This window comes from Hyaena hyaena, unplaced genomic scaffold, assembly GCF_003009895.1.
Source record: "Hyaena hyaena isolate Hyena2069 unplaced genomic scaffold, ASM300989v1 scaffold_1061, whole genome shotgun sequence".
Taxonomy (NCBI): Eukaryota; Metazoa; Chordata; class Mammalia; order Carnivora; family Hyaenidae; genus Hyaena; species Hyaena hyaena.
The window spans coordinates 19,860-31,814 of record NW_024081696.1 but is presented as its reverse complement, the minus strand read 5'-3'; positions in this window follow the sequence as shown (position 1 = coordinate 31,814).

The window sequence follows — 11,955 nt, the reverse complement described above, 5'->3', positions numbered from 1 at the left end:
TTGGTTCAGAGTGAATTAAATGTTGGTGAAATTGTTTTTCCTACAGTTGCAAAAGAAGTTGGATTCTCATAAGTTTTACTTAGAAGATTCTTCATCCCATGGCAATTTAAATCTCTATGTTAAAAGTTATCCACATGATATAAACATGGCTTTCTCAAAATTATTTGCAACACTCATTGTCTTGGGTTGCAGTTGTGAACATATTTTAAGACCTAACCTATTCAGAATCTTTATTTTTGGAAAAGTTTCAGGCTTTATCTCAGCAGTTGCAAAATCCATTTAAAATGTTTCATCCTCTAAAACAATAAATAAAGAAAATGTTTTAAAAATAGTATGCATTTAAAATGCTTAAGGATAGCAATAACAATACTTCTGGTTGCTAAAATTTAATATAATGGAAAGGAATTGTATTTGTTTGAATACAAAACAATAAAACCAAAACCTGAACCTTTAAAACATATGCAAATAAAATCATATGGCAATGAATTGCCGCATGTCATTTTTTTGAGAAATTTAGTATATGATCCTATCAAATGTTGTTTTAACAAACCAATTTTCTTTCCTTTTTTAGTGTTATTTATTTTTGAGAGAGAGCAAGACAGAGAGACAGAGTGTGACAGGGAGACACAGGCAGAGAGACAGGAAGACACAGAATCCGAAGCAGCCTCCAGGTTCCGAGCTGTCAGCACAGAGCCTGATGCAGGGCTTGAACTCACAAACCACGAGATCATGACTTAAGCTGAAGTGGGATGCTGAACCAACTGAGCCATCCAGGTGCCCCAGAAAGTGAAATTTTTAAAAAGTAGCCATCGAGCCACAGCATTGTCAGTAAATGTTTGGTTATAAATAGAACTCAAAATACAACCTTAATCATTTGAAATATAACAAAAGATCCAGCCAAAGTAGTTAGCAAAACAACTTGAGTTAGCAGGGTGGAAAACAGACCACGGATTTGTTTGTTTTGTTTTGCTTTAACTTCATAGAAGACCTAAATTTCAGCACCCCTTATAGACTGAGGTATTTTCAGAGCCCTGGCTCAAAGCAGGAACCAGAATGGTAAACTTGCCAAGGTTTCTATAGCATCTTTTCTCCTGAAACCTCCATGCCTTACCACTAATACATTTACCTAGAAGAAGCTAAGATTAGATGAAATGCTGTTTCAAACAAAAGTTACAGAATATGAAGTGAAATTAAGTATCATGGATCCAAATATTTTAGAAAGTCAAATGGAGTAAGCAAATTAAAAATCCATTTGATTCTGAATTGTCCAGAATAACTCTGCATAGCCTGAACTTCCAAATAATTTTCAGCTCCTCCTCCCCTTCACTTTTAGTTGTCAAAACTTTCTTCTTATAGTCTTTCATTCCAAACAATGAAAAATTGAAGCATTTTTAGAATAGTATTTTGAAAGGAACCTGAGTGGCTCAGTCGGTGGAGATTCTTGATCTCGCCTCAGGCCATGATCTCACAGTTTGTGAGACAGAGCCCCACACTGGGCTCTGCACTGACATCGTGGAGCCTGTTTGGGACTCTCTTTTCATCTCTCTCTCCCTGCCCTTCCCCCACTCACACTGTCTGTCTTTCAAAATAAATAAGTAGATTTTACAAAAAATAAATAGAATAGTATTTTGATATCTCTGCCATTAATTCAACAATTACCACTGGGCCTAAGAAGGTTAGGTGGAGCTAATCTCCATCTTAAACATTCAGTATTCACTTGACAAGTATTTATTGCATACCTATTATTTGCTGGCACCATCCTAGTTGTCAAGATACATTTAGAAACAAAAAACATGCAAAATTCCTATCTTTATTTAATTTATATTACAATGGAGCTTCAGCTAAGAAGAAACAAAGAGCAACATCCAAAGACATCTTTCTTTCATGAACATAGTTCTATATTTCTCAAAATTGTACAACATTAAATTAAAGGGCATCAACTACATAGCAGTTATAAGTTTTTGAGCACTGACTATATGCTGGATATTGTGCTGAACACTTTTTCATGCATTATCCCATTTAATTAGTGCCTTTTAATCTTCAAAAAAATTCCCATAATACAGATAAGGAAATGAATACTTAGAAAAGTTAAGTCACTTATTAAATTTACACAATAAAAGTGGCAAATTTAACACGGGTCTCTCCCATCTATAAAAATAGTAATTTCAGGCAAGTCTTCTACTGAGGACTTAGTACCATTCATTCATTCATTCATTCAGCATTTATTCAACAAATATTAAGACTGTCTCATATGGGCCAAGCACTGTTTTAAGTACATGGGATACATTAATGAGTCAAAGAGGTAAAGGTCTCTGTCCTTGGGGAGCCTAAATCTTAGTGAGAGGAGATATACAATAAAAACAAACATAACAAATAAGCAAATACATAATATATTAGAAGGTTAACATCAATTCACTGGAAAAGATATAAAGTCTAACTTTTTTTTCCTAGCAATTTGAGTTCTTAAGTTAGAAATAAAGACAATTTTTAAAATCAAAAAGAGAGAGAGAGAGAGAGTGCTCAGGAGACCAATGACAAGCACCTCAAAAAGGAAATGCTACAGCAGACCACAGTGTTGAAGAAATAACTTCATACTGGGGAAACTGACACCTGTTTGTCACCATCATAGAGTTGAACTTGTTCTAAGTCTTCATTGTTTTGATCGTGAGATGCTTCGAAATAAAGGGCAGAGCAGGGCATCAGTAATTGCCCATCTGGAGTACAACAAACACACGTAAATCACTGGAAAATCACGTGCGGTTTGATGACATTTATCCACTTTGGTTTCCACTGACTGGTATGCCAAACCCCAGACACCAAAATGACTAAGGTTGGGGAATAAATACCCATCATTAAATTTCCAGTGGTTTAATAATTATCCCTCTTCCTGGGGACATGATTAAACCTCACACAGCAGCAAAACAAGAAACTAAGTTGCTGGGCATCAGAGGTGAAGAGAAAGTAAATAAGAAAGAGAGAGTAACAAGGGAAATGAGAGAAGAGAGGGGGAGGGGGAAGGAAGAACACAGAAGGGAAAAACCTTTTTGGTGGTTACTCTCCAGCCATCCTTGTGCTTAAGACAATCACCCACAGGCATTAAACAAGTAATTGAGCTGCAAGCTGGTGTGTTCCTCATTCTCATAATTCCAGGGTCACGTTGCTGCAGTGGGAGCAGAAAGTGCAGGAACACGGGAAACATCATTCCACTCATGGCCATGCTTTCCTCCTTGGGGTAAAGCTGAACTTGATCTCTTTAACACAAAACTGGTGAAATCTCCTCTCTTACTGGAGTACTAACTGGCTTTCAATATTGCTTTCTTAAGAAGGAAAAAATGGAACTTTTCTTTTAGTAGTATGTTAAGTGGTCCCAGAGTTATAACTGACCTAAACCTTAGTCAAAGTTCCTTGTGATGGTTGAAAAACCCAGCATACCCTACTATCCATGGAGTTTCCAGGCACACCCTAAGGAAAAATTGCCAATTGCTGACTGGAACTAAGAGAAGTAAATTGGCTACGAGATGATGATAAATCCCATTATCCCATCATTGAAATAATAATACCAGGGATCATATATTAACTAAAATCAAAGTCAAAGCTCCTTAAGTAGTTTACTTCCTAATTTTTCCTATTTACATACTGAAAATATTCTAGTAGGCCAACTCCAGAAACCATGTCTGTATTACTCACTGTTGTATATCTAGCACCTCACACAGAATTTAGCAAATGATAGCACTCAATAAACAGTTTGACCAAAAACAGTACAAATAAATTAATGTACTAATATTATTATTTTTAATTGGAGTATAGTTGACACACAATGTTACATTAGTTGCAGGTGTACAATATAGTGATTTGACAGCTGTATACATTATACTGTGCTCACCCCAAGTGTAGCTACCAGCTGTCACTATACAATGCTATTACAATACCATTGACCATCTTCCCTACATTGTACCTTTTATCTCCATGAATTATGCATTCTTTTTTAAATTTTTTAATTTTTTAAAATTATTTCTGAGAGAGAGAGAGAGAGAAAGCATGAGCAAGGGAGGGTCAGAGAGAGAGGGAGACACAGAATCTGAAACAGGCTCCAGGCTCTGAGCTAGCTGCCAGCACAAAGCCCGATGCAGGGCTTGAACCCAGGAACTGAGATCATGACCTGAACCGAAGTTGGACGCTCAACCAACTGAGCCACCCAGGAACCCCACCATGAATTATGCATTCTTTAAGCCTATACCTCCACTCCCCTTTATCCTTTCCTCATTCCCCATCCTTTTCCTCTCTGACAACTATCATTTTGTTCTTTGTATTTACAAGTCTGCTTCTGCTTTTTTTGGTTCGTTTGTTTTTCAGATTCCACATTTAAGTGAAATTATATGGTATTTGTCTTTCTCTGACTTATTTCACTTAGCATAATACCTTCTAGGTTCATCCATGTTGTTGCAAATGGCGAGATCTCCTTTTTATAGCTGAGTGATATTCCATTGCATATATATGTATCACTTCTTTATCCATTCATCTACTGATGAACACTTGGGCTGCTTCCATATCATGGCTATTGCAAATAATGCTGCAGTAAACACAGGAGTTCATATATCTTTTGTAATTAATGTTTTTTTATTTCTTTGGGTAAGTATCCAGTGGTGGAATTACTGGCTCATATGGCATTTCTATTTTTATTTTTCTTTTTAGAAACCCTCAAAATGTTTTCCACAGTGGCTGCACCAAGTTACGTCCCCACCAACCGTACACAAGGGTTCCTTTTTCTCCACATCCTTGCCAACACTTGTTGTTTCTTGTCTTTTTGATAGTAGTCATTCTGACTGGTGTGAGGTGATATCTCATTGTGGTTTTGATTTGAATTTCCCTAATTATTATGATGTTGAGCATCATTCTTCTCCTGTGTCTGCTGGCCATCTGTATGTCTTTGGAAAAATGTCTATTTGTTTTTCAGTTTTGAGTTATACAAATTCTTGGTATATTTTGGATATTAACCCCTTATCAGACAAATCACTTGCAAATATCTCCTCTCATTCAGTAGGTTGCCTTGTCCTTTTGTTGACTGTTTCCTTTCCTGTGCAGAAGCTTTTTATTTTGGTACAGTCTCAATAGTTTGTTTTTGCCTTTCTTCCTATTTTTCTAGCTTACAAGAACATGGTAGCAATTTATATATAATTTTTGGGTTCCATATATTAATTACATACTCGACAAAGTACAAAATAACTCTTAAAATTTATTATATTTGTATGCCGCCTCATATTTTACTTTTATATGTTATTTTCTTTTATCTTATTAAGCCAAAATACCACGTTATTCTTTGGCCAACATTTGACAGGAAGGAAAAGTAGGTAATATTTATTAAAGGTTCATTAAGACTGGCATGTACCACATGTCTTCATTTGCATTTAATAATTTATTTCTTAAGGCACTCTGATAAATTAGACATTATTAATCTCCTTTAACAGGGAAAGAAGTATAGGCTTAGAGAGGTTAATTAATTTGCCTAAGGTTATACAACCAGTAAACAGCAGATGCCGATTCCAACCTAGGCCCTTTTAACTCAAAAGTTCATACTCTTCCTTTCTCTTATATCAAACTGCCAAAGGAAAACATATTCAAAAACATATTCAAACTGCAAAAGCAAGCATCCATCTGTCAAAAGATAAGCTTGGGGTATGCCTGTGTATTTTCATTATGATAAACAATTTCAATAAAGGAGAAGTGTCAACTGAGTCCAAACACCAAAATATCTTTTACTTAGAGGTTTTATTGTATAGTAGTAGATTAAGAAATTATTCTTATTTCTCAGGAGTTATTTCATTAAAAATATTTATTTTCCTCTTGTGTTTTACTTTGACTTATCTTTAGTCAGATCAATCAGGAAAAAATGTAATTCAAAGAAAGTCACAGATGGAAGCAAAAAACACAGAAGAGAATTGGAGAGACCCTGAGCAGCATCCCTATAAATCCACTAATGTCCACCAGGAAACACATGAAAAGCAAACCTTTCTTGATGAATACCAGTTTCCTGGAAGGGGGCAATTATGCTCTTCTCTTCCAGAAAGTTACTTAGAAAAGCCAGCATGACCTCTGCTTAAGTCTCCTGTGAATAAATTCTGGAAGACGTCCATAGAAGTGTAATCCTATGTAAAACTGCACAATCTTGTGGCAATTAGATTGATATTGAATTTGAGTATTAGTGGAAAGGGTCCTACAGTAGTAAATGAAGTAAATATTGGTGTCTTAATCACTCATATCACCTGCACATGTATATTGCACATTCTACACTGAATTAAGAATTACCAGAGTTCAAAACTAAAGACTTTTGTTTGTGTATGTCTGTGTATCTTTTAAGAAGAGGAAAATAATCCTTAGGAGGGAAATGGCTCATTTTTCAACTGACTGCATATGGGGAAAACTCCCTGCAATAAACATGTGTTGAGTTAAATAGGAAATCAGCAAAATTTATAAAGAAAAATCAGTTTGATAAACCTCTGGCAGCCTCAGATTCAAAGTGCTCTGATTATCTGATCAAAGTTTCAGCACTGAGTATTGGAAATCTCTAAAGTGAGACCCGGTCAAAAGCAGATATTAGACCATAAACATTAATAATCAGAATCATAACCTATCCAAAAAAATGGATTATATCTTCATGCACTGTACTATACCTCACTTTCCACTCACCCTAAACTAGAGTTTGTAACAGGCAATTCCTGTATAACAGAAGATATAAACAACATCAGTTTTAGGCATAAGAAAATATCTATGTGGTTTATTTTGAAGGATAGCAAAAGGTCCATATGTCCCCAAAATACATTATCCTTTGTCACACACTACTTGTCTCAAAGTAAGAAACTTACCATTAATGACATAACATAGGTTAATTATCCATCCACATACATGCCCTTTCCTTTAAGAGTAGAGTTTGAGGGAATAGACAGATATCAGGTTTATTTCACAGCAGAAAGAGAACAATTTGGAACATCCATGGAAAAAAATCAGACCACTAAATACCAGTAAGTAAAGATGCCAGAAGACATGACAATAGAAAGAGTGAAAGTAAATTTTTCTAATATAATAATAAAATTCACTAGCTCACCTTACTCAGGAAGATTAAATCATGTATGCACAGCTCTCTGAACTCCTTGAAAAAGAAGCACAGACATACAGAGAATAATTATAGCTGCATTTTCTAGTACCTAAACAAGTCTTGGCTGAATGCCCCATTAGGTCATGCATATCATCAGACTACCATTAAGTAAGCCAAAGAAAAACTCCTACATGCTAGTCAGGGAGCCAAAGAGTAAAATGCAGCCTTCAACAGCTCTGATTCCAACTAGAGCTCAACTTGGGCTTCAAGTATAAAAATCTGGTTCACATATTTTTAATGGGCATCTTTCAGATACTTAAGGAAGAAAGAAATTAATAAATTCTCTCCAAAACCTATCCCTAACATGTAAGGAATGAAGATTGCCACCTGTCTAGGATTTGAGTTTTGTAGTCATGTTCACTACATCAAAGCATCAGGGGACAGGCTTTGAGTGAAGGCAGACAAGATCAAGAGACTTGCATATTTTAAATAAGACACAGAAATTACAACATAAAAAAGGATCAGAACCCTCTTTATTCAAATTCAGAAATCTGAGGGCCCTTACTAGGTTAGACTTAAATTTACCATACGTCCTAGAAAAAGTACCTTGTCTAAAAATGAAGTTTAAGGAGAACAAATGTACTTTAAGTACTTTTATAAATTAATAAATGTATTCTGCAAGATGCTTTGAGATTCAGAGATGAAAGAAAACTGTGAAACCTTATAAAGCATTCACTTTCCCTAATGCTGTGAAAATATGAGTGGCTTTTCTCAGCTGTTGTCAAAGAAGTTCTCCATATTTATTATTTCCTGATGCTATCTATACCAATAGCTATACCAAGAGAAACATTATACTTTTAATTAAGCTTTAAAAATCTAAAAGAAATGTTATATATGGTATCTTTTATAATTCTTAGCTATACTGTGGAGATAACTATTCTTATCTCAATTTTACAGAAAAGCAACTAAGCTTTAAAAAAGAAATTAGCAATTTACTCAAGGTTACACAAGAGCTAAGTAGTAGAGCTGAGTGTCAAACCCATGTTTTTGGACTCCAAATCTATGACATTTTCTCCCACCAACCTAGATTTTCCTACCAACTAATGATACAGACAATTCTTGTATTTATTCACTGCTAATTTCCCAAGGAAGACCTTCTAATCAGACCTGTTAAAATAGTTGATCTTATTATTAAGACAAAATTATAGTAATTTTCATCACTGAGAGCATAGTGAAGGTGCAAATTACAACTCTTTTATATGACCCACACTAAGCAAATAGATTGGAGACTTCAGATTATTCTCAGATCAACCTAAGACAAGGGGATTTCTTTATTCTGGGCCTAAACTTGTGAAACTGAGTCTCCAAAGTGTTGATGCAATCCACATGTAGTGTTATGAAAGTCTGCCTGAGCCACAGCCCCAAGGGCAGGTGGTTCGTTTGATCTTTATAGTTGTAAAGGAAACATTTGGTAATCAGACTGAAAAAGTACCCTAGAGAAAAACAGGAAGGCATTTGTACAGTGACATGAAATTCTTCTTTTTCTGCCTAAATCTCATTCTCCCAGTGGTAAAAGAATCTGAAGATGAAACCTAGAAGAATAGAAAGAGTTTTAGAAGCAGATATTAGAGTGGGTCTTGCAATAGCAATAAAAATAGAAGTAAATTAAAAATCAAAAGCAGCTCTTTTTTTTTGTCATCGCTTATTACAGAAAGCCTCCATAATACTGTATTTCAGTTGGACTTTGCTGGGTAACCACCACTAAACTAAGTGGCTTAAAATTTTTTTATTAACTTTTCATTACTTTGAGGTGGTTCCTCTTCTGACCTCACCCGCAACTTAGTCATGTGTTGTATTCACCTAAAGAATCAGCTATAGTCAAAGTGGAGAAATAGACTCCATCTGTTAATGAAAGAAGTCACATTGCAAAAGTTTATGGACACAGGAAGGAATAATTCTTTGGTGTCCATTTGAAAACAACCAATTACTCTGAGTTCTTTAATCCCAGCTGTACATAGAATCATCTGAGATGTTTTTAAACAAATACAATTGACTGGGTCTCACTCTTAAAAATTCTGATTTAAGTGGTCAGAGATAAAGCCTGGTCATCAGCATTTTTTTAAAAGCTCTCCAACTGATCAAAACTAAGCAAGATTTGAGAACAACTGTTTTCTATTTCAATGATTGAATCATAGTAGATGCAGAATGAGTGAGTGTAACTTCACAATTAGAATTTCATTCTCAGGTAAATGATCAGGGATTAATAAAAGTAGAAGACAGAAAAGTATTGGATCATAGTCAGTAACACCAGAACAAAGACACTAACTCAATCAAAACTGGCTATGAGTTTTTATCAATACCCTAATGAAGGGAGATTAGTAATTAACACCAGACAAAAACTGATGAACCATATAACTATGTGTTATATCTGTAATTTTTTATATACATCTTTATAAATATGCTTAACTATTTAAAACTTAGTACACAGTTCACTCACTGGTATTGTTTTAGTTTTCACCAATTAACTCTTAATTTTCCTTCTAACACACCAGTTCTCAACACAAGTTGAAGCTAGTATGGTTTTAAAGAATACTGATGCAGAAGCCCAAACCCAAGCTTTCTGATTGAATTGCCCTGGAACGGGACCAGGCGTCAGATACCCAGGTGATTCTAACGTGAAATCTGGCTTGAGAACTATTGCTATAAGATATCATTTTAAACAAAACTTTTCAAGTATTGTTAAGGAAAGTTTGGCATTAACTCTGACAGTATCAATCAATACAGTATTTTCCCTTAGAAATTCTCTGAAGACAGGACCTATATCTTGTTCAACTCTGTATATCAGCGTCCCGGCATAAGTGTGGCATAAGACATAGAATGGTAACTGTCTTACAGAATGAGCACCCCACCCTACTGTCATGTGAGTTTGGATGAGAGCTAAATATACTACAGTTTCTAGAAACTTCAAATACCTTGATTCATTAAAAAAAAAAAAAATACAGGAGCTGTCGTTTAAGTGTGTGACTCCAGCTCAGGTCATGATCTCACAGTTTGTGGGTTCAAGCCCCGCTTCAGGCTCTGTGCTGACAGCTCAGAGCCTGGAGCCTGATTCGGATTCTGTGTCTCCCTCTCTCTCTCTACCCTTCCCCTGCTCGAGCTCTGTCTCTCTCTCTCTGTCTCAAAAATGAATAAACAGTAAAAATTTTTAAATACAAATACACAGTGATAAAGCACTGTGCCAGTTACTTAATGTATATATTTATTGTATTAATGCCAGGCCATTGAAAATATCTTTTAATGCAACTGGCAGTTACATCTAAGGTAAGCTAGTGATTACAAAAACCTCATATAGTTTGAATCCCCAAAGATTAACTGAAATAGTCCTTTCCATCAGAGACAAAATAGAGCCCATTAACGGTCAATACTCCTATACCCCAGAGCCTCTAATACAGTAGTCTGACATCCCCAGAGACAACAGACTTGGCATGCCCACTCAATACTAGACAATGATCTTTTAAACTTTGCATATTTCCTATCTGCAATCCTTGTTCTTTACTCCTTACTCTGTTCTTGCATTTATCCAACTCCTAAATCCTCCTGGCATAACCTTCTTTCCTGACTGAACATTTAGTCTTTGGAGTTTCACTTGTCTAGTTTCAACTCTCCATCCTCTCCAGAATACACCTTAAATTGACTGGCTTTTGTTACTCTCAGCCAATACCAGAAAGTCATGTCAGTGGAACGTCAGTCATGGGGCACCATCCTGGATGTCCCACTGGCCTATGCCCTATGTAGGCTTCTCCCTCCTTCTCAACCCATATGCTTTTGTGTCAACCACACACTGAGACTGATCCTCTCAAATTCCTATTTAGGATATGTGGACTCAGAAGACTTCAGAAATCAGAGATCACAAACTAATACTGGTCATTATCTTAGAGGAAAAAAATTATGTAAATATGAGAAATTCTGGATTTAGGAAAATCAAGTAGATTTCTTTAGTAGAAGTCTTCATAGAGCTTTTATACACACTGAATTTCTAGCACTGGTAACTTGAAAAACTCTGGTAATTCTCACTAACCATCTCAAAGTAGGAGATAAGTAAATTGCAATGAGATGATACTCCTTCTCAACCTCTCTGTCTCTCACACACACACACATGCACACACACAATTAGCTTGGAAGAAAGGGTGGGAAGTAGGAATGGAGAGGGTTGGATTAGAGACTGGTGAAGTTAAAGAAATTTTTAGGGCTATCTATTGGAACCAAGGCTCTAGAGCTCCATACTGAATTAAAAGGTTACTTAAAGCCCTGACATATCTCCTCACTATCGGAATGGGATATGTTCATGATAAGATAAGGTGAATTTTGATCTACTACAGTTTATAATGTCTCAGGAGGTCAAAGCTCAGAGTATTACAGTACTTCATACAATTTTGTCTTAGCTCTAACCAATTCCAGAAATAACCCCATACTCTCAAGCTACGGAAAAGTGGATGGAATACAAATTGTCCAGCCGAAAAGTTTAGCTTAGAGAGAATAATGAACCAAATAGAAAGAAATTTATCCATATTATATCAAAACAAACAGAAGGTCTAGAACTAAAACAGTGGATAATAAGGGAGTGCAAAATGGAATTCAAAAGCCTATTCTGAAACAAAAACCTAAATAATGGGAAAAAAAAATCTATTATGAATGCATTGTATAGAAGAGCATAATAGGGGCGCCTGGGTGGCTTAGTCGGTTAAGCGTCCGACTTTCGCTTAGGTCATGATCTCGCGGTTCGTGGGTTCGAGCCCCGCATCGGGCTCTGTGCTGACTGCCAGCTCAGAGCCTGGAGCCTGTTTCAGTCTGTGACTCCCTCTCTC